The sequence below is a fragment of the Eschrichtius robustus genome, chromosome 16 (assembly GCF_028021215.1).
Source record: "Eschrichtius robustus isolate mEscRob2 chromosome 16, mEscRob2.pri, whole genome shotgun sequence".
NCBI lineage: Eukaryota > Metazoa > Chordata > Mammalia > Artiodactyla > Eschrichtiidae > Eschrichtius > Eschrichtius robustus.
In genome coordinates this window covers 82,678,024-82,700,610 of record NC_090839.1, presented here as the reverse complement: position 1 = coordinate 82,700,610, position 22,587 = coordinate 82,678,024, and the positions used below count along the sequence as shown (strand labels likewise).

General features: G+C 51.6%; 1 protein-coding gene and 1 pseudogene across 1 annotated transcript in view; both read right to left on the bottom strand.

The window, feature by feature from the left end:
• Positions 1 to 22,587, bottom strand: part of CASTOR2 (cytosolic arginine sensor for mTORC1 subunit 2) — a 59,616-nt gene that overhangs the window by 32,149 nt on the left and 4,880 nt on the right. The gene's annotated exons all lie outside the window — the stretch shown is intronic.
• LOC137778606 (small ribosomal subunit protein eS26 pseudogene) lies at positions 7,923 to 8,321 on the bottom strand (annotated as a pseudogene).

The following is a 22,587-nucleotide window of genomic DNA, read 5'->3' as shown; positions in this document are numbered from 1 at the left end:
AAAATTGATAACAGCCCGTCCTTGGTAACAAACACCTGGCTGCAACCCAGATTCCCATCACTGGATGAGGAGGAAAATGATGACAGAAGAATATTACCCAACAGTCAAAATGAACACTCTGCAGGGACTTGCACAACTCCGAATGAGTCTCAGCAATATAATAGTAGATGGAAAAATAAGTCCCCAACTCTTATGTCCAGCATGGTATTCTTTTTACAGTTAAAAGCAGCTATAATGAAAAAACAACAACAACAACAAAACCCAACACCTTTAAGACTCCACGGAGTTGCAATGTTACTACATATAAAGGAAGCCAGGGAATAAAGAACACGTTACCTGGGGTTTGGGGATGCGCGGGGGAGACCTCTGGTTACATGGAGGGTATTGTCTCCATCCTACTTTTGCTCTGGCTTTTCATATCCTGATTACACTATTAACATCAGCTAGTTAGTTAAATGGATAAAGGTGAGCCGTGCAAAGACACACGATGGGTGAGGGTTGTGAACCTGAGCTGAGGTCACTGGTGCAAGGGTGAGGGGCTGCAGGTGATTGGGACTGGGGTCTGGCAGAAGGGACCCAGCCACGGAACAGGAGCCAGGGTAGGCTGCTAGGCTGTAAAAAGGTGCAGGAAATGCCGCAGCTAAAGAGCTATCCAGAGGAGGTGGTCTGAGAAGGGTCCAGGAGCCAGAATCAGGCAAGAGTCCTAGGGTGAACGGGCAGGACTGGTCCCAGGGCTACAACTCACTCACGTTTGGGTCATTCTATTTGGTCTTGGCTGGTCAGTGATTTGGGGGTTCACTTGGGCTCAAGAGATGTATATTCGATCCCCAACTTGGTCCCCACAGTCCAGTGTCTATTTAATAGTCTGATGGTGCTGTGTGTAAAGGGCTAATGCTCTGGGTCTCAGTTACAGCACCAGCCCCGATGGTCTTATTTTTTTCATTTAAAAACTTTAAAAAAAATTTAAATTTTATATTGGAGTATAGTTGATTTACAACGTTGTGTTAGTTTCAGGTGTACAACAAAGTGATTCAATTATACAACTATATATGTATATACTCTTTTTTTTTTTTACATTCTCTTCCATTATAGGTTATTACAAGATATTAAGTATAGTTCTCTGTGCTATACAGCAGGTCCTTGTTGGTTTTATATATATAAGTGTGTATATGTAAATCGCACACTCCTAATTGATCCCTCCCCCTCACCTTTCCCCTTTGGTAAGCCCTGGTGGCCTTAGACATTTACGCAGCCCCTGAGCCTGTGTCCTCTCTCATAAAGAGGGGGATAACCCCACCGATCACGGGGCCAGGGTTCGAGGTCGACATCCCTCTGTAGATAAAAGCACCAGGCACCAACGGCTGATCCAACAGCACTGGTTTCCTTCTTTCCTTTCAGTTCGGATAATGGCCCTGATGTTCCCCTGGTTTTCTCTGGAACTGGAAGCTTATTCAACCTCCCCTGTTCCTGCAGCTGAGGGGACACACACACACACACACACACACACCCTCACACACACACACACACCCCCTCACACACCCTCCAAGGATGCAAACAGGTTTCGGTCAGCAGGCTGAAAACAATAATCAAAAGACCTGACCCTAAAAAAAAAAAAAAAAAAAAGACCTGACCCTAAAGCAATCTGTGGTCCTCGTCCCCCCAGCCCCGCCCCACCAAGCCCCTGACACACTATTAATTGGGAACCAACGGTCCCTAGAAGATTTACCATTATAAGACTTTGGAACCACGCTGAGGTACTGCCTGGATGGAGTTGCCATCCTGTTGCCTGGCAACTCTGAGATGCCTCAGCTCCCAGGTCACTCTGCGCCTCTCTCATCTCCTGTGGCCCCTCCAATTCTGTACCGTCTGTTGCTGGCTCGGGGGCAGGGTGTCCTGGGTGGCCCCCTTGGCTGACTCCATCCTTAGATGGCCCCCCATCAGCACCGACCTCCAGCTTGGAAATCCCCCAGGGCCTGGATCTTGTCCCTCCACCCCTCTTGGGAGCAGCTCAACCCTCCCTCTCCCTCGTCTCCCCGTGCCCACGCTCTGCACTCCAACCTCCACTTCCAAGTTCCTAAGACTTAGGCCGCCCTCTCAAAACATCTCTGCCTTTCCATCCATCTCATCCCCTTTCTCTGGCCTCAGAAAAACAGTACCACTGTGGCAACCTATCTTTAAGCCTCTGTTCCCACTGGCGCCTCTCCCTCAGGAATCTCATACTTGGCTTCCTTGTCTTGGTGACAAACAGGCTCAAGTTTTCTCCATCCTAAAAAAAGGCTCCCTCGTGCCCATCACCTTCTTCCCTCCACCACCACCACCAGCCCTCCAGCCACTGCCGTTGGCCTGCCTCAACCCTCAGCTCACAGTGACCTCCACCAGCCAAAGCTGATGGCCTCTTCCCTCATGCCCTCCTGTCCTCGGACCTTTTGGCTGGACCTTACATGGTGGGCCAAGGCCTCAGCCTGGACACTCATACCGACCACAACAGGGTCTTCCAATATCGACACTCTCCTTTTGCTTCCTGCAGTGTCTTCTCTTCCAAGCCTCCCCAGTGCTCTTCTCACATTACACCCTCCCTGCCAATTCTCTCCCTCCCAGGGTCCCAGCCACTGTGGCCCAGGCTTTCTCCCCAAGCCTCAGACTCACACTTCTCTGCCTATGCCGGCTGGACTGGTCTCAGACTCATTTCTCACATCCACCCGCTAAGACAGGAAGTGTTGATGCCCATTTCACAGATAAGGAAACTGAAGACAGTGACCCGGCAGACAACCGAGGCTGCTGCGCGTGCCCTCATCCTGATGGGACAAAACGGAATCACACACCGGTCGACTCTAAAAACCCACTGCTGGGACTTCCCTGGTGGCGCAGTGGTTGAGAATCTGCCTGCCAGTGCAGGGGACACGGGTTCGAGCCCTGGGCTGGGAAGATACCACATGCCACGGAGCAACTAAACCCACGTGCCACAACTACTGAGCCTGTGCTCTAGAGCCCACGGGCCTAGAGCCCGTGCTCCACAACGAGAGGCCACCCCAACGAGAAGCCCGCGCACCACAATGAAGAGTAACCCCCACTCGCCGCAACGACAGAAAGCCCGTGTGCAGCAACGAAGACCCAACAGAGCAAAAAAAAAAAAAAAACAAAAAACCCACTGCTGTTCCCCTTGGGTGTGGCCGACAGCCAACCACCAGGGCAGAGCCAAGGCCTGGGGCTGCCCTGACCCTGGGGCCGCAGGCTGAGTCATCTCAGAGAACGTTCTCATTTTCAGTGGCTGCGGCTGCCTGTTACGGGCAGCCCGGCTGACACTCGATCTGTTTACTCTCGGATTCCGAACCCAGCAGAGCGAGGCCCTCACAGGGGCCTCTCCTGGGCATCCTGGGCAAGGAGCCCGGGCCGCTCAGAGCCCTGCGGACCTTAAACCGGGAGACGGAGGGGGAGACAGAGGGGGGAGAGGAGGAGGGCCATTTCCAGGTAAACTCGTCCAGCAGATGCACGCTGAGAGTTCAGACTTACGAACCTGATAAATTAGCAGAGGGAAGAGATTTGCGAGGGTTGGTTTAATTGGTGGACTCATTTACCACAAGTTTCCCATTAAAACTGCAATGGGCCGGGGCCGGGGTGGGTGGGGGGAGGGGGGGAGGGCGGGGGATGCGGATCTTCCTGGAATCACCCAGACAGGAAGGTGGAGCTCAGGGAGGTACAGAATCAGGCTGGGAAGGCCACTGTGTGCTGCCTCCTTTGGTAAGGGAATCCCGGAGACCGAGCCTCTATTTGCATACCCCTGGGGAGGGGGAGATCACTACTTTGCGCGGCAATTCATTCCATCCTGGGGTAGCTTATTTCTAGAAAGCTCTATCAATGTGGCCTCTTTAATAACCGATACCCAGCTAGTCTTAATTCTGCCCTTCAGAGACGCAGGGATATTTGCTCCAGCTGGGAAAGTGGCAGGAAAGGAGCCCAGTAGGACCATCACGTCTTTGCACAGCGGGAACAGGGCTTACGGGCTAAAACGCTGCATAAACCTCAGCTGTTTGCTTAAAGCACTGGTTCTCAACCTTGGCTACACATTGCACTCACCTGGTGAACCCTGAAAAGTACCTGGGGGCCTGCTGAGGGTGGGTGTACAGCTGAAGTTGGAAAACCAGAGTGGCAGGGGGCCAGCCTCCCTTGCCGGATGCCTGGGCCTTCCTGGCCGGGAGAGGTCGCTGGCAAGCTGCCTAACCAGGGGCTTGAGCATGGCACATCCGCCACCAAGTTCTGGGGGGACCACCCTGGGCGGGGGCCTAGCTGCAAGGCAGTGTCCATTTAAGGAGCCCCTGCTTGCTGCTCCTGGGGCTGCCTCACACCCGGCTCTGCTATCTTTACGCCTGCAGACTCCCCCAGGCCGCTGTGGGGATGGCACTTCTGGACCCTCCGAGACAAGACTGAGAACACCTGTTACACCCCGTGGAGCACACTGCTTCCTAAATCAGAAGCGCCACTGCTCCCCGAATGTCAGGACCCAGGGCCGTGGGTTTAAGCTGGTTCCAATAATACCCGTTCACCGCAATGCCAGCAGGGAGGTGATGGACGGGAACGACCTATTGGTTTGCCTGGGCTGTCCCAGGTTGGGCACCAACAATGCTTCGAAAATGGGCAGAATCACACAGAGGCGACAGAAGTCGGGTGAGCGGGCAGGAGAGGGGAGTGGTGACCAGAAGCGGGTAGTGGGGAGACTTCCAGGATCCTGGGAACATTCTCTATGGGTTTTTCCTGGGAGCTGGTTCCCCAGGTGTGGTCAGTCTGTGGGAATTCACGGAGCCACACGCGTAAGATCTGTGCACGCCCCACGTGGCTACTACTTCACTACCAGAGAAGAAAAATCCCAGAGGGCAGGCTGGGTGGAGGCCAAAGGTTCAAGTTCTTGCCTTTCTACGTGGCTCACATGCCAGGGTGTACCTCTAGGGTCCTCAGAACAAAGGTTTGAGGGGGCAGAGGCAGTGAGGAGGTGACCTGAAGATGGATGGGGAAAAGGACTCTACAACATCCCTTCTGGGACTTCTCTGGCGGTCCAGTGGTTAAGACTCCACGCTTCCACTGCAGGGGGCACAGGTTCGATCCCTGATCAGGGAACTAAGATCCCGCATGCCACGTGGTGTTGCCAAAAAAAAAAAAAAAAGTCCCCTTGGTGACACCTCCCCCCGCCTCACTGGGCCAGGACCAAGCAGCTCCTCAATGGCACTCATCGCTTTAGGTGAGAAATGTTTTTAATGAGGTCAACCTGGGCTTGGAGCATAGTTTCTCACAGGTAATTTTTTTTTTTTTTTTACTCAAAGCCTTTTTCTGAACTATGGCATAATTTACCATAATGAAATGTGCAGATTTTAGGTGTGCCGTTAGACGAGTTTTGACAATTGTATACTCCCATTTAGCCACCACCCCAATCAAGAGAGAAAAACTGGGAGATTGGGAATGACATACACCCTACTATATATAAAAAATAGATAACTAATAGGAACCTGCTGTATAGCACAGGGAACTCTACTCAATACTCTGCAATGGCCTATATGAGAAAAGAATCTAAAAAAAAAAAAGAGTGGCTATATGTATAACTGATTCACTTTGCCATACACCTGAAACTAACACAACATTGTAAATCAACTATACTCCAATTAAAAAAAAAAAAGATATTGAACATTCCCATTACTGCAGAAAGCCTTCTGTCCCTTGCCTGTGGATCCCTAAGACCACCCAGAGGCAACCCCTGTTCCAGTTTCTATCATCAAAGATTATTTGCTGGTTTGCATGCCTCACAGCCATGAAATCATATGGTGTGTACTATTTTGTGTCTGGCTTCTTTTGTTCAGTGTATTGTTTTTGAGATTCATCTGTTTTACTTTATGTCGTTTTGTAGCCACTTTTATTGCTGAATATATATGTATGTTTATATATATTTATAATGTATTATAATATATTTTAATTTATCCCTTCTCTTGTTGATGACATTTGGTTGTTTCCAGTTTTTGGCTATTATGAATAAAGCTGCTATAAACATCCTTATTAAAAAAAGATTTCCTGGCTGGCTTCCTCTGTCCCAAATTCCCGTAATTCCACAAAAGCAGCTCAAGTTTGCCCCCAAGAACTCCTTTGCACACCTCGGCCCACCCAAGCGCGCCTGAGTCCCACCCTCTCCATGGGGTGGGTCCTATAGCACAGCGGTCAAGCATCTGCTGAGATGGGGAAGGACCCCGCTGACATGGGGCCAGGCAAAAACAAGCACACAAAGCATTACCGTAGTTTGACTGCGGGAAGGGCTGTGGAACAAGGAAGCGTTTTATTTATTTATTTAAAAAAAAAAATTTTTTTTTTTTAAACTTTTTGGCCGCGCCCCGAGGCATGTGGGATCTTAGTTCCCCAACCAGGGATCGAACCCACGCCCCCTGCATTGGAAGCTCTGAGTCTTAACCACTGGACCGCCAGGGAAGTCCCCAAGGAGGGGTTTTAAAACAGAGCAGCTGTGAGGGTTTCCTTTGGATGGGGTGTCTGGGAAGGGCTCGGAGAGGATGAGATCCAGGCAGGGGAAGCAGCATACGCAGCGGACCCCAGAAGGAAAGACCCCTAACTCGCGGAAGAGAAATATTCTACGGTGCTGTGGTCCAATTGTGTATAGCCAGGGAAACATGGAATATCATCTATACTTTGTAATACATCGTTGAGTGGAAAAAAGCAAGCCCCAGAAAACACACAGCCAGATCCCCTTGTCAGGTGTATACACAGGACAAAACTGTAAAAGTCAAGGGAAAGATAAGTGTGGGTGCACAGCAGTTACCATCATGGCATGGTCACAGTGGGGGGTATTCTTATTCAAACAATAAACAAACGTAACTTGAAAGCTAGGATCGATAAGTATGTCACAGAACAAGGATGATGAGTAATTGCATTCTGTGCACCTGAGGTCCATTAAAAAAAAAAGGAAAAAGAAGGCTTCGAAATGTTTGAGGGTCTATGTCTTAAGCAGCTCACTTTGGCTGCATGGAGAGCAGTTCCCACATCTCACTGGCAATCTCGCTGTTCTATCTCTGCACCTGCCTCTCTGTATCTGCTTGAGTCCCACCTTCTCTTAGGTGGGGGCAGCTAGCTTCATACTCCATTCACTGTGGACCACCGGGGGGCCGCCCAGGGGATGCAGGACCCAGAAACCGAAGCCCGTGAGCCTGGCCATATCAGACCCCTGGCCCCTGTGTCCCTCCAGCTGGGAGCCTGGGAGGACGGTCAGGAGCCCCAAGAGGAGGTCTGTTCAGCTGCTACCATCTTTACCAAGTCAGCAGTATCAGCCGAGACCCCCAAGATAAGGAGTCGGACACAGACGCACATGTATTTCTGCAGGGGTTTCAGGGACAAGAAACCAAAGGGGGTGGACGGAGGATGGGAGGAAGACATCAAGGAAGAGCTTGGAAATGCCTTAACAGGGGGTTACAGCTCAAAGGTGTACAAGATACTCAGGTGAAGAGAACCGGAAGTCAGACACGCTTTGCATATTCCATACCCAGGAACATTCTTCACTTGTACCAAGAAGCCCATGGCCCTCTCAGCCTCTTTTTCTTCCTAGCACTTTTGGGGCAGAATAGTAGAGACATACTTTTCTGTACCCAAGAAACAGGCCAGTAAAGGCACGATGACAAATGGGCCTGGTACCTGGTCTCAGTGGAGGTGGGGCAGTGGGGGACACCAGGGTATGGAAGGGACTGAGGCTGCCTGGGGTGGGGCGGGCGGCTCCTTTCCTACCAAAGAGGGGCAGCTGCCACTCAGCTCCGATGTACTGTTACATGTGGGCCCTGGGTTGCAAGATCTGCTAATTTTTCCAGAAAAGCTGGAAATCCAGATTTTGGTGATCTCTCTCAATATTTAAATGTTGGTGTACTTTTTTTTTAAGTATAATTTCCACTTTATTTTCTTTCCAGGGGACAGTATTCTTCAGTCTTTAAGGACTTAGCTCCTTCCATGGGCTCTGGTGGAGGTCCTGGGGCAGCACCAGCAGGTCTAAATCGGGGTGGAGGTGTTCGGTCCTTCCGGGCTTCCCGAGAACGACTCCTGACTACCTTGCGGTGAATGGCACAACTCACGCAGTAATGCGGTTTCACATACAGCTTGGGAAGCACATAGGCATAGAAAACCCTCGCTTCGGAAATGTCCCTGATGGCTGCGGCCTCTACGATGTTCCGAGTGACGAACTTCTTAATGGCCTCATCCTCGGGCATGCGTCGGGCACAGTTGGTGCAGCGAATAGGCTGCGGGTGGCCACGGCCCTTTCTGGCATAACCATTATTCCTTCTTTTCTTGGTCATCTTGGAAGCGAGGAGGTGAGAGCTAAATGTTGGTGTACTTTTCAAAAAACACACCGGGTGGGCCAAAGAAAACATGTCTGGCCTACAGATTCCCCATTTTTCCTTTCCTAGACCCCCGAAGTTCTCAAATGTCTTGGGACTTAGGGGCAGTCAATTTCCTGGATGAAGGGGTGTCTGTGTGTGTGACCACTCATGGGATCGGTGTCTGGAGTGAGGAGGCGGGGTCCTGAGCTAACGGCCCCTGGGACCCCTTAGAGCTCCCTGGGCTGCCTCTGAGGTGGGGTCAGGAGGAGGTTAAGCGAAATGTAAACCAGGTGAAGCAGAAGATGGCCTGTGACCATCTGCCGGCTCTGGACGCTGACCTGGGCATCTCAGCTGCTCCCTGCTCCAACTGGGCTTCAGCACCTCCAGCTGGGCCTGTTCAGCCTCGACTCCTAGCAAGCTGGGTGACCCTGGGCATGCCCTGAATCTCCCTGCACTTTGGGCTGGCGCCTTGTCACTCCCAGAGTCAGAACACAGGGCCTACATCGGAAGGATCGTGGCTCCAGCTTTGCCAAGCCGCTGCCCTGCCCACCGCAGTTCCACGGGCCCAGCGCTGCGTTAGCTGGGGATGCAGACGTGATGATGTGTTTACATAAGCGGGGTGGATGCAGGGAATAAGCAGAGAAGGGCAAGCGGGGGAGTGCTGGGGGTCTGGGACTCAGGGAGGGCACCCTGGAGGTGGTGGTGCTGGAGCAGAAAGTTGAAGCAGAGCTAAGTGTGGGAGCAGCTGGGATGTCAGAAAGGAGCCCTGAAATCCCCGGATGGAGCCAATTCCTGCTGGCCAGGCCAGCCTAGGTCCAACCACATCACACTACAGCATACCCGACTGCTTTGTCTAGGAGCCCACGGGGTGTACCCCCAGCATCTGCCTGCAAAGGGTGGCACATACGGCCAGGTATGACCCCACTCCGCCCAACCCTAAGTCAGGACAGCCATCGTTGAAACGAACCTGGCATTCTCTCTACTGAGTCCAAACAAACCTAGAACAGTGCTATCCAGGAGAGCTTCCTGGAATGATGAAAATGGTCTACACCCGCGTTGTCCAGTTGGGTTTGCCACCAGCCACGTGTGGCTACTGAGTGCTATGAAATGAGGCTAGTGTGGCTAAAGAATTGAGTTTTTAAAAATCTTACTTGATTTTAATTAATATGAACTTAGCTAGAGTTCATATTAATTAAATGTGAACTAGAGGCTACCGACTTGGACAGTACAGTTCTAGAACTTTTCTACCCATCACTCATTCATTAGCAAGCAGCCTCCACCTGAAACAATGCCCATGTCGCCTCCGTGGCCTGCAGCTCCAGGTCATTCGGCTGCGGTTAACCCTCCAAGTCACAGGCCCTGGGACCATTCCAGGTCTGGATTCCATCTCTGGCTCCACGATGTCCGGAACCTCACAGAAGTCCTCAAGAGTGAAGGACTAGATGCTGGCGTGAGGTGGGGTCTCGAGTTTACCACTACTTTCCCCCAGGAAAAGCCCCCCGGTTGTTCACTTAGCTCAGGGGGTAAAATGTTTAGCACTGACATTTAGCTCTTTTTCTTGTTTGTTTTTGGGTTTTTTTTTTTTTTTTTTTTTTTTGGTTACGCTGCATGGCTTGCAGGATCTTAGTTCCCAGACCAGGGATCGAACCTGGTGATAGCGCACAGTCCTAACCACTGGACCACCACGGAATTCCCGACACTTAGCTCTTTTAATGAGCTCAACCTTGAGCCAGGGAGAAAGGGCAGGAAAACTGCTATTGTGCCCACGAGTACCTGACCTACCTGCCTCTCTCTTCACCCTCCCGTTACCAAGATGGGCACACTGAGGCTTTGGGACAGTCTCGTCAGGGCTCTTTCCACTGGTCCTCAATCTCAGCGGTCCAGGAGGGCTAGGGTGGCATGGGGGACACATAGGGCAACAACAGCCAGGGCTGCCAGAACAAAGCACTGGGGGCCTTAAACAACAGAAGTTTATTTTCTCACAGTTCTGGAGGACGGAAGTAGAACAGAGTGCTGGCAGCGTTTCTGGAGAGGACTCCCTCCTGGCTTGATGAAGGCTGCATCTTTGCCTGGCCTTCCTTCTGTGCACAGTGTGGAAAGAAAGCAAGCGAGCTCTCTGGTGCCTCTTCTCCTAAGCACACTAATCCTATTGGATCAGGGCCCCACCGTTATGACCTCTTTTAACCTTAATTACTTCCTAAACGTCCATCTCCAAATACATTCCCACTAGGGGTTAGGGCTTTAGCATATGAGTTTTGGGGGGACACAAACATTCAGTCCACAATACCCTTAAAGACACTGCCGGCTACTGAGAAGAGACTCGTGAAACAACTGGACAAATGACCAGAGATGATGGGAAAAGGGCTGAAATGAACATAAGCCCATGAGAAACGGTACAGAATGGTTCCCAAGCTGAAGGGAAGGGGCTCTGAGCTGAGCCGCAGCCTAGCTCCCCAGGGCCTGTCTGCACCTGGGGGGGGGGATCAGTGTGACCGCCACGTGCCTTGGCAAGTCCTCTCCTTTATGGACTCAGTTCCAAATCCATGAAATAAAAGAGCTGAACTAAAGATGCCAGGCTGGGTCCAGCCCAGAGTGGCCGAGAACTAGCTATTCAGTGTGCTAACATTCTCCACCAGGGAGGGCAGCGCTTACACCCAAATGGTGCCGTCCCAGACCTTAGGCTGGGGCAGGAGAGGGCTGGAAGGGACCCCTTGGTGGCCAGCTTCCAGCCCTGCACCTTCCTGCCCTGGGGCAAAGAACCCTCTGGTTGGTCTACTCTCCCTAGCTGTCCCAGGCTGGGGCAGGCTCAGTCAGCAGCAGAGCTATGCTTACTAACTGGACAGGGGTCGTCAGCCCCTGCTGCTTCCAAAGTGCGCCTGGCCTGGTGGTCCAGCTATGGCTGAGACATGCCTGCAAAGGAAGCCCCAGCCCAAGCTGTTGCGTTGTCCTGCACTCCTGGCTGATGGTGGCACCAACTTTCCAGAGTCAGGATGGGCCGAAAATCAACACAGGTACCCACTGTCAGCTCCTTACCACCCAACCTCTCCTGGGGGATGTGGCGTTTTCTTTTGCTGGGTTTGTACCTGTCATTACCTCTCTGAGCTGCCTGGAGCAGCTCAATGACAGTCTAGTGGCCCTGCCCCACAATGAGAAGGGGCAGGCCCCAAGGGCCTTCCATGGCTCTGGGCCAAATATTTCACTTTTATTAAAATTCTCACTTGGCTGTGGCCTATATCCCAGGGCCACATCCAATTTGCCAAAGTTGTGGAGGGAGAGAAAGTAAGGGAGACAGTGGCGTTAAAGTAATCAGAACATAACGATGTTAAAGGGAATTTCTGATGAGCTGGCTAAGTCAGTGTTATCACCCCATTTTGCAGATGAAGAAACTGAGGCCTGGAAAGGCTAACACTCCACCAAAGGCCGTGAGTTAAGTGGGCAGAACATGCTACGTGTGACTGGTAAGTGGGTAGGCCTGGGCCTCTGTGGTGCCAGCATCCTCCACCTGCACAGGAGGTGGGTGAGCTTCTTGCTGCATCTTTGGCAGCCGCAAGAAGGCTCTTCCAGAGCTCTCTGAGGGCAACAGGGGCCGGTAGCTGCCTACCCACCCCGCTGGGGCAGGTGGGTATCTTTATGGGGTCTGGCACACTTTACCTCTGGGACAGCTGTGAAGCCCCAGGGAGGGCACTGCTCAGGCCCAGCTGCTCCCAGAGCCTGGAGCCTCCCCATCAGCTAAATCTGGCAGGAAGGTGGAAAGGCCTGGGGGTGCTGGGACCTGGGCCAGTTTCCAACATTTGTGCAGGTGAGAGAGCTCTGGACCTGTGAGGGGGCAGCCCCTGGAGGTGTGGACTCAGCTTCAAGGGCTGGGCACACTGGGGATGCTTGAGTGTGGGCGTGGCTACCTGGGCCCCAGGGCCTGGCAGACATATGTCTTCACCTGCACATGGAGGGGGACAGCGGGGGAGCTGGCCACAGAGATGGGCAAATACCCTGATACGAGAGCAAATAAAATCAGGGCTTTAACTATGGTGGGCCGACTAGAGGCTGGCTGCTCTGGAGGTGAAAGGCTTAAGACCTGCCATAGCCCACTGGGGGCCTGTGAGCTGGCTGGGGGAAATAAGATGAACGGTGACAGAGGGCCCCAAACAAGAAGACAAGCAAATGCCTCAGGGCTGGCATGTGTGTGCATAAACACACCCCCCCAGAATGGAAGGTGACATAGAGGGGTCCTTCACCTACCAGGCTGTCTGATGACACACTGCGTGGCGAGGTGGTGGGAAGCAGGCCCAGGACACCCAGACAGGGATGTCAACGGGAACCCCTTTCTGCAGGCACTACGTGAGGACTTTTCCAACACACGTGCTCTGACCCTGGGTTCTGCTTCTAGGCATTTGCCTGCAGGCATATTCTCACGCATGCAAAATAAGGCCTGTGCCCCAAGTTACACGTTATGGCATTAATTGTAAATAATGACAAAAAAGGTTGGGAACAAAGGTCCACCTGCGGAGTAAGTTTAAAGATATGATGGTCACCTCATCCTTAGGAAACTGTGCAACAGTTAAAATGAAGGATGTGAATCACCACTAAGACGAACTTCAGCTGAAGAATACCACGGTGCAGAATGGGAATACTGAGCATGGTTTAATACCAATTTATGTTAAAAAAAACAAAAAAAGAGAGAGAAAATACTACATATGCGTATTTGCATACACACACACACACACACACACACACATACACACACACATATATATATACACACGCACACACAGGAAATATCACCGAGATCCCCACTGATCTCCTTGTCTGTGGGGGCGGGAATTGGTTGGCTGAAGAACAAGGGTGGGAGGAAGCTTTTACTGGGCACCTTTGTGTAACTTTGGAATTCTAATAAATTGTGGATTTGCTATCTATCCAAAAATTAAAAACAAAGGGAAAAAAAAAACAGAGGCAAGGAGGCGATAGGGCCAAGGTGGACTGCCAAGGCAGGGGAGCCAGGTAAGAGTGGGGTGCCAGCGGGGGGCACTGAGAGGGTGCAGGAAGGAGGGTGTCGTGGCCAGGGGCATGGCGTTGGGGGCCAGACTATCCCGGGGATCAAACCCCAGCCCTGCTGTTGACTTGTGCTGTGACCCTGGCAGTCACAATCCTCTCCTCCTTCCTGCCCAGGACCCAGGCGACAGCCCAGACATAGCCTGATGCCAGAATGGAGGAGAATCAGAGGATGATGGGGCTCCCTGCCTCTCCCAGGCTGGGGTACAGCCTCTCTTGCCCACCTGCAACCCTCTATTTGGGAGGGGGCCTAACCCTGACCCACCTAAGAAGCCAGGTGACCTGTCATCTTAAAGCAGACCCTGGCACTCTGCATTCTCACCAGCTAGAAGCTGCTTGGTTACCGCCCCCCCACCCACCCAGTAAGCCTGGGTCCTTCAGGGGTGGGTAAACAAAGAATGGGGAAGGTATCCCAAGATCTCCAGCCTCAATGTGAAGACAAACAGCCCACCTAAGCCTTCCTGAGACCTGGTCTATGCTCACCCTCCTGCTTAGAGACCACAGCACCAGACCCAGTCAGAGAGGCCCAAAGCACAGCCTGCAAGGAGGGAAATGAGCATCTCCCAGAGCCCCAGACCATCTGGGGACATCTAGGGGTTATGGACAATGGATGCTCAGGGAAGCCTAGCTGATGACAGCCAAGGCCTGATGAGCAACTCCTAGAGGCCAGGCACTGGATGCACAAGAGCACATGAGGCTCCAACAGGACCCCAGGGGCTCAGCAGCACTTTCCAGATGTGAAAACTGAGACTTACTGCAGTGAAATGACTCCAAATGTGGCATATGGACTGAATGTCTGTGTCCTCCACAAATTCATATGTTGAAGGCCTAACCCCCGATGGGATGGTATTTGGAGGTGGGGACTCTGGGAGGTGATTAGGTTTGGATGAGGTCATGAGGATGGGGCCCCGTGATGGGGTTAGTGCCCTAAGAGAGGAAGAGAGAGATCTCGCTTGCTTTCTCTGTCCATGCACATGCATTGAGAAAAGACCATGTGAGGGCACAAGGAGAAGGTGGCCATCTGCAAGCCAAGAAGAGAGCCCTCACCAGGAAGTGAATCTATTGGCATCCTGATCTTGGATTCCCAACTTCCAAAACTGAGAAATAAACTTCTGTTGCTTAAGCCACCCAGGCTGTGGTATTTTGTTATTGCAGCTCAAGCTGGCTAATACAGGTGGCACAGTGAGGGTTCAAATTCAGATCCGTCAAGACTCATGCTCTCTCACTGACAATCTTCTCTACACACCCCCCCACACCCTGCAACACCTCCACCTCTCAACTTTCTTCTCATTCTCACTAGCCTGGATTTGTTGTCTGTTGTTCAGTATGCATTTTATTATATTAAATACACATGAAATTTACCATCTTAATGATTTTAAGGTATACAGCTCAGTGGTATTAACTACATTTACACTGTTGTGCAACCATCACCACCATCCATCCCCATAACTCTTTTTGTCTTGTAAAACTGAAACTCTGTCTCTATTAAATGATAACTCCCCATTCTCCCCATCACCAGCCCCTGTGTGTCACCATTCTACTTTCTGTCTCTATGAATTTGTACAGTATTTATCCTTTGTGACTGGCTTATACCACTCAGTTCCCAAGGTTCATCCATGTTGTAGCAGGTGTCAGAATTTCCTTCCTTTTTAAGGCTGAACAGTATTCTACTGTACGCATACACCACATTTTGCTTATCAATTCATCAGTCAATGGATACTTGGGTTGCTTCCATGTTTTTGTTGTTGTGAATAATGCTGCTGTGAACCCATTGGGTGTACAAATATTTGAGACCCTGCTTCCAATCCTTTCGGGTATACACCCAGAAGTGGCATTTCGCTAGCCTAGATTTCCCACACCACATTCTCTCTCATTTCCTTTTCCACTGGGCCATTTCTCTGGGCCTTTTCCCCCAGTTGTCCTCTTCCTTACCTGCCCTGCCCTCCCCTCTCCCACGAGCCTTCTTCAGCCCTGGGATTACACCAGTGACCAGATCCTGACAGAGGAGGCTGGACAGAGCCCTCCCTCTCCTCATAACAGGGCCATCCCCTCCCGCTCCCACGCTGCTCCAGCTCACCATGGGCCACACTGGCCAGGGCTCTGTGCTTTTGCACATGCTGTGCCTCCTTCTTGGAAGTCCCTGCTCTACCTCAATGCTTCAAGCCTGGCTCAATGCCACCTCTCCTGGAAGCCCTCCCCGACCCACCTGGACTCAACTGTACTTCCTCCCCTGTACCTCGAGCTCCCCCGAGCCTTGAGGACTTTCCTCTCACCAGATTAGTGTAATCAAGATCTTGGAGAGCTGTCTTCCCCACCGTGCTGTCTACAACGAGTCCAGGGTTGGCGTCCAAGTCCTCAAAGGGCCAGCATGTGGCACAGAATGGGTATCGAGACACACTTGGGAACTAGTGGAGATGAAGGAAGCCTCAAGGGCCAAGACTCCACGCTAGGTGTAAGGAAACCCCAGAGAGCAAGAATGAACCATCTCCACGGTGCAGCCTCTGCCTTCCCAAGCCACCGTCCCATGGGCTTGATTCCCCCTGGGGTGGCAGACAAGCCCTCGGAGGCTGGAGGCACAGGCTTCCAGACCTCACAAGCACCTAACTGCTCCCACGGGGATCCCCCTTGGCCGGTCCCTGCCCTTGGTGGGTGAAGGGACGAGTCTGCGGAGGACACCTGCCCTCATGGGACAGAGGTGTGTGCGCGGGGTAGGGGTGGGGGTGATGCAAGAACCTTCATTCTGCAGGGGGACTCAGGGGTCCTGGCTTTTGAGAACAGGCACTCCGCGGGGCATTAACTCAGGGCAACCTTCCAATGGTTTGATTTTTTACGGGGCGTTTTAACAACACAGGTGGTGCCCAAGCAAGGCCGGCAGTACAGGTGGGCACTGAGGGGTCTCGCGATCGCCACCATCTGAGAAGGGCTCCCAGGACCTTGCTGGGAGCGGAGAGCTCATGCCTTTGAAAGGACACCAGCGCTCTTGGTTCTGACAAGCTGCCCTTACAGCGGGCCGCCGGCCTAACCACAAAGGTTCTCGGGCCCACGTGCCTGCAGACTCCTCTTCTGCTGCTAGCCTCCCCATCCCCGGCCCCCTGGACCAGTCTGTCAGTCCCCACAGCTCACTCAATTAAAAAAAAAACACCCCTAGTCAAATAAAAATCAGAATTAGTCATTCCATCCTGCAACCACCAGCTCAGCCCTTCCAACAATTCCAAAGAAGAACAGACCATCAGCACCGTGGGGACAGAGGCCACCGCTACCCCTTCACCAAGGCGTGCAGTCCAGCCCAGGGCACTTCGGTCCTCAAAAAATATCTGTTGGATTCATATGAATGATCAGCTCACTGTGGGTCGGATGCCTAAGCCCTTGATGTAAAATTTCCCACTTAATCTTCAGTGGAACCCAAAGAGCTCGATAGCATGGTGCCTATTTTAAAGATGGGGAAACTGAGCCTCCTTTGAGGCTCAACAACTTGTCCAAGGTCACAGAGCTGGTAAGTGGTGGATGTTGGATTAAAAACACGTTTTCTTGACTCTTACAAGTGTGTACGCCCCCTGAGAAATGGGCCTTAGCACAGGCCTGAACCCCAGTCTGCTAGGTGTCTGCTGTGTGAATTGGGGTGAGTTATGAGCCGCTGACTCCACCGTCGGCTGGGAGCCCTCCTTCCTATGGAGCCTGGTAAGGGAAAAGGATGGAAAACCCTACTGCAGCCTGGCACGTAGTAGGCTCTCAAGAAAGATCGCCGAGGCTAAAAGCTTTGTTTATTCTAAATCCATCCTATCAGTCACTGCCTCAGTGACTTTTGAACTCTGAAGGAAAAAGATTAAACTTTGAGAACAAATTTCCACCCACTGCCTTTCCTACTCAAGAAAGGGAGTAAATCGTGGGGTGGGGAGGGGCTCAAGGAAGGTAGGCCTGGTGGAGAGGCCCTGAGGGTGGAGAGGAAAGTCCAGGGGAGCGTTCAGGAGGCCCACCTTGGAGGGAAAACTAACCCTACCTTGAATGTATGCACCTTGTACTGCCCAGGGTCCGAGGCCTGTGCGGGAGGAGGGAGGCCTGACTTGACTGCCCGCCTCTCCCTTCCTGCCAGAACTATATACCTCCTGGCAGCCTAGGCTCAGATCAGGCGGCCACAGCCTAGGCTGGGTCAGCTGGGGAGCCCCCTCTCCACTGACAGCTGCCCAGGGCCTTCAAGGACCCCAAGAGCTACAGGAACCTACATGTCAAACTTCCTTGCCTCCACTGACGCACCCGCTTAGGTGACACCAAGTTCCAGCGAGCGCTGTACCAGGAGGACCACGGGCAAAGCCTGCTGCGGCCAGGTGCTTAACCTGGGCTATCCCTTCCCCATAATCCTGTTCGCCCACAAAGACACCGAGGCTCCCAGAGGTTCAGTAGCCCAGACTGTGGTCACCCAACCGGTATGGGACTCCAGGCTCCTACCCATACTAAGCTAGTGTGGTGGTTTACGAACATGGACTCTGCAGCCAGAGGCCCTGGGTTCAAATCCCTACTCCTCAGGTATGTCAAATGGTGCAGCCGCTGTGGGAAACAGCCTGGCAGGTCCTCAAAATGTTAAACACAGAGTTACCATGTGACCCAGCATTTCCATCCCTAGGCATCTACCCAAGAGAGATGAAAACACACATTCACACCAACACTTGTACACAGATGTTCACAGCAGTGATCTTTATGATAACAAAAATGTGGAAACAATCCAAATATACATCAATGGATGAATAAACAAAATGTGGTCTATCCAATACAATGCAATACTATTCTATCATAAAAAGGAATGACGTATTGACACACAGGCTACAACACAGATGAACCTTGAAAACATGACGCTCCGTGAAAGAAGCCAGTCACAAAGAACCATGTATTGTATGATTCCATTGATAGGAAATGTCCAGAACGGGCAAATCCCTAGAGACAGAAAGTAGGTTAGTGCTGCCAGGGGCTAGGAAATGTCTGCTTATGGTTTCTTTTGGGGCGACGAGGGACGAGTTTTGGAATTAGACACTGGTGATGGCTGCACAACTCTGAATACACAAGAAGCTGAGTTGTACACTTGAAGAGGGTGAATTGTATGGTACATGAATTATATCTCAATAAAGCTGTTATTAAAAAAAAAAAACCCTACTCTTCACTTGTTGGTTTTGTGATCTTGAGCAAAGTCAGTGTCTCAGTTCCCCCATCTGCAAAACGGGGCCAGTAAATGTACCTACGTGCTAAGGGTTACTGTGAGGATTAAGTGAGTTAATGCATGACGTGCTCCAAGCCGCTGTCTCACTGGGTGCCAGCTCTTTCCCTCGGTCTGACTCTGCTGCCCACGCTACCCTGGCTCACCGCCATCCACTCACCCACCACACTGCCCTTTGGTTCTGCACACTCGCCAGGCTACTACCTTTTTCTTTTGTCCCCCAAATTTCTGTAAAACATACATGCTATCAAACTTATCATCTTGATCATTTTAAAGTTTACTTTTCAGTAGTAAGTGCATTCGTATTGTTTTGTAACTGATCTCCAGGACTCTTCATCTTGCAAAACTGAAACTCTATACTCACTGAATAACAAGTCCCCACTCACCCCCCCTCACCAGCCCCTGGCAACCACCACTCGACTTTCTGTCTCTATGAATTGACTTCTCTAGGTACCTCATGTAAGTGGAATCAAACACTATTTGTCTTTCCGTGACTGGCTTATTTCACTTAGCATAATGTCCTCAAGGCTCATCCATGTTGTAGCATGTGTCACAATTTCCTTCCTTTTTAAGGCTGGATGATACTTTATTACATGTACAGACCACATTTTGCTTATCCGTGCGTTTGTCTGTGGGCACTTGGGTTGCTCCCACCTTTTGGCTATTGTGAATGATGCTGCCATGAACATGGGTGGGCAGATAAGACTCCAAGCTTGTAAGCCTAGATCTCAGAGGTCAGAGTGCGTCCAATATATTATAATTAAGGCAAGGAAGAGTATAAGGTATCCAGAGGTGAGCTTCCCCTTAGAAGGTGTAATTTAACACACTCACCACAAACTGAGTGGCTAAAGGTTTGGGGGAAATGGCAGCTGGGGGTGATGCTGGTAGGCCTGTCAGCTTGTGCCAAGGTGCAGCACTGGCTCTTGGACAACCAGAATCTGACTGCTCCAGCACCGGTGGGACTAGGCTGGTTTATTCAGGCCTGGTTCCTCAGACCGGAGGTCTGTTATAAGAAAAACATTTGCCAGCAAGCGCAAGCTCAGTCCTTTGCAACAGAAGATGAGTTAGTGCAGTGGAGCACTGGTCCTGAGGAGGCCTGGACATGCACCTGGCGTGAGGACAGAGGGGGACCAGCTCTCCCACCCTATACCCTGAGGCACAGGTGATCCCAGAAAGCCACTTACCCAGCCCCAGGGTGGCTTCAAGAGCTATCTGGCTGGATGAAAGCTGGCTAGGGCGATCACACATTCTGGTTTGCCCTGTTGTCCAGGGTAATTATTTTTAGTGCTCCCTGTTATTCTCAGAAGTGTCCCCATTTGGATGATAAATTACATAGTCACCGTATCAGTTATCCATTGCATAACAAATTACCTGAAAACCTAGTCGCTTGAAACAACAAACTTGTGTATCTCTCACAGCTCCTATGGGCTAGGAATGTGGGCATGGCACACCTGGGCACTTCTGGCAGAGGGTTTCTTATGAGGTTGCAGCCCAGGTGCTAGCTGGGGCTGCGGTCATTGGAAGGCTTGCCTGGGGCAGGAGGATCTGTGGTCAAGGTGACCCACTCACAGGCTGGCTGTTGGTGGGAGGCCTCAGTTCCACTCCACTGTGGGCCTCTCCACAGGGATGCTTGAGTGTCCTTACAACATGGCAGCTGGCTTCCCACAGAGCAAGAGAGAGACAGAGCAAAGCAGTGCCAGGCAGAAGCTATCTTTTTAAGCCCTAGCCCCAGAAGCCTCGCAGTATTGCTTCTGTTCTCTTCTGCTCATTAGAAGAAAGTCACTAATCCAGACCCCACACTTAAAGGCAAGGGAGGTCTAGCTTTTGAAGGGAACAGTGTCAAAGAATTTGGGGTATTTAAAAACTACCACAGTTACTCTAAAACTAGGGCATGTGTGGTGGAGAGATGGGGCAAAGCCAGAGAGGACAGAAGTCAGACCAAAGAATATTCACAATGTCAGATAAGGATCAGGGGGCAGCCTGAGAACGGTTTTGAGCAAGGCAGAGATACAGTCAGAGATTCAGAGTGAACCATGACATCTACCCCAGCAGCACCTCTGGTGAGGCCACAGGGCCTCCACGCAGCTCCCGCAGTACCAGGGGTCCCCTCCTTCTGGGTCTTTGGGCCTCTCACCCTCTACCTTTGGCAGAGAACACACCTTTTCTTCCCACTGGACCAAAGCTCCTTTTGTGTCTTCCACTGGGCCCTGCACACAGCAGGTGCACGTTGCAGGGTTTCTGCATGAACAAAACATACCAATTTGCACCAACCCCAAGCTGTGGTCACACGGGCCACAAGTCCCAGCCTACACTCTGCACACACCTTTCTCTTTCCAGCCTCCAGGCCTTTGCTCCTGTGGTTCCTCCTGCCCAGAGGGCTCTGGCTGTGCTAACCATTTGCATTGTCCTGGAGGCAGATGGCACTGGTGGCAAAGCTGTTTGGATAATTCAGGGGGGAGATGAGGAGGACTGGCGCCGGCAGAAGCAGGGGGCTCGGGTGAGGGGGGCGACCTCGCTAAGCAGTTGGATGTGGGGCAGGCCAAGGACAACTCTGTGCTTTCCATACCTGGTGCTTGGGAGCTGGGGCTGAGCCAGCCCCTTTCTCTGGGGCAGCAACAGGTCATGGATACCCCAGGCGGGCGTGGGAATTGGCTCTGGGGCTCACCCTGTGCTCTCCCCACCTCCTCCATCTGTGCCCACCCCCTCCTGCTCCCTGCCCGGCCTGTCTTCTTTCATCCCCAGCACCTCTACCTCCTGACATTTCCCTATTCCACCCAGACTCAGCTCACAGTGCCACCTCTTCTAGGAAGCCTTACTTGCTTGCAGCTGTGGGATGCTACAGCATTTTGGCTGCCCCTTTCAGAGCCCTAAATGCCTGGCGTCCTTGGCGAGGTACCTGGAGGGCAGTGACAGAATCTCCACTTCCTAAATCAGAATGTGATTGTATGCGCATTAAGAAGCCTTAAAAAAATCTCCTAACCCTGGGCTTTTCAAACTCTGCCTCTGCCGACTGTCCCTGACCAGCTTAAAGGGCATATTCTCTCTCAGCTAATGCTTACTGGGGTTTACAGTGGACCAGGCTCTATTTGAAGTGCTTGTCATGGTTTGTCTAAGTCCTCACAACAACCTAGGCAGTGGACATGATCACTACCCGTTTTAGAAACTGAGCACACAGAGAGGTCAAGCATCTTGCCCAAGGTCACACCGCCAGGATGTAGGGGTGCTGGGATTCCACCCCAGGTGCCGGGTCCCAGGCCCTAACTCCCCTGCCAGCCTGTCTTTCTCTAATGCAATCAAACAGTGGCTTCAGCCCCATGCACTCAAGAAAACAGTGGACTCTGAATGGACTTTTTGCAACTTTGAGCTTTTCTCCTGTAAATGCCTCTACCCGAGACTTTCAGACTGCGGGTCCGACCCAAGTGGGCAGTGTGGGTTTCTGTGAGCACGTGCTTACTGCATATCACTTCGGTGCTTTTTCTTGCCAATCAAATGAGATGGACTTTCTGGATACAAGCATTTCACAGGCAAAAAAAGAGGGTGCTGCAGCTTCCTGTCACCTGAACTTGCATTTCAGGATAATGATCTTGCCCCTGCCCCCGCTTCATTGCCATGGACTCTCAGTGGCCCCTGGGGAGTGGATGTCCAAACCGGTGTGATTTTAGACCTGGCTGAGTGGTCTCAGGACAGGTTCTGCGACCCCACTTCCTGGGTTCAAATCCCAGCTCTGCTACTTTTGTGTGTCCTTGGGCACTCAAGGTCCTCAGTTTCCTCATCTGAAAAATGGGGACAATCCAGCTCCAACTTTAGAGGGTTGCTGTGAGGATTAAATGAACTAACAGATATATGGTGCTTGGAACAGTGCCTGGAATGTAGTAAATGCTTTACAAGTGTCAGCTATTATTGTTGTCATTGTTGTTTTTAACCGTACACTTATTGATTATTCCCAGTTTTCCCTTCCGGGGTTGCAGACAGCAAATTGGGGTCCCCAAGGAG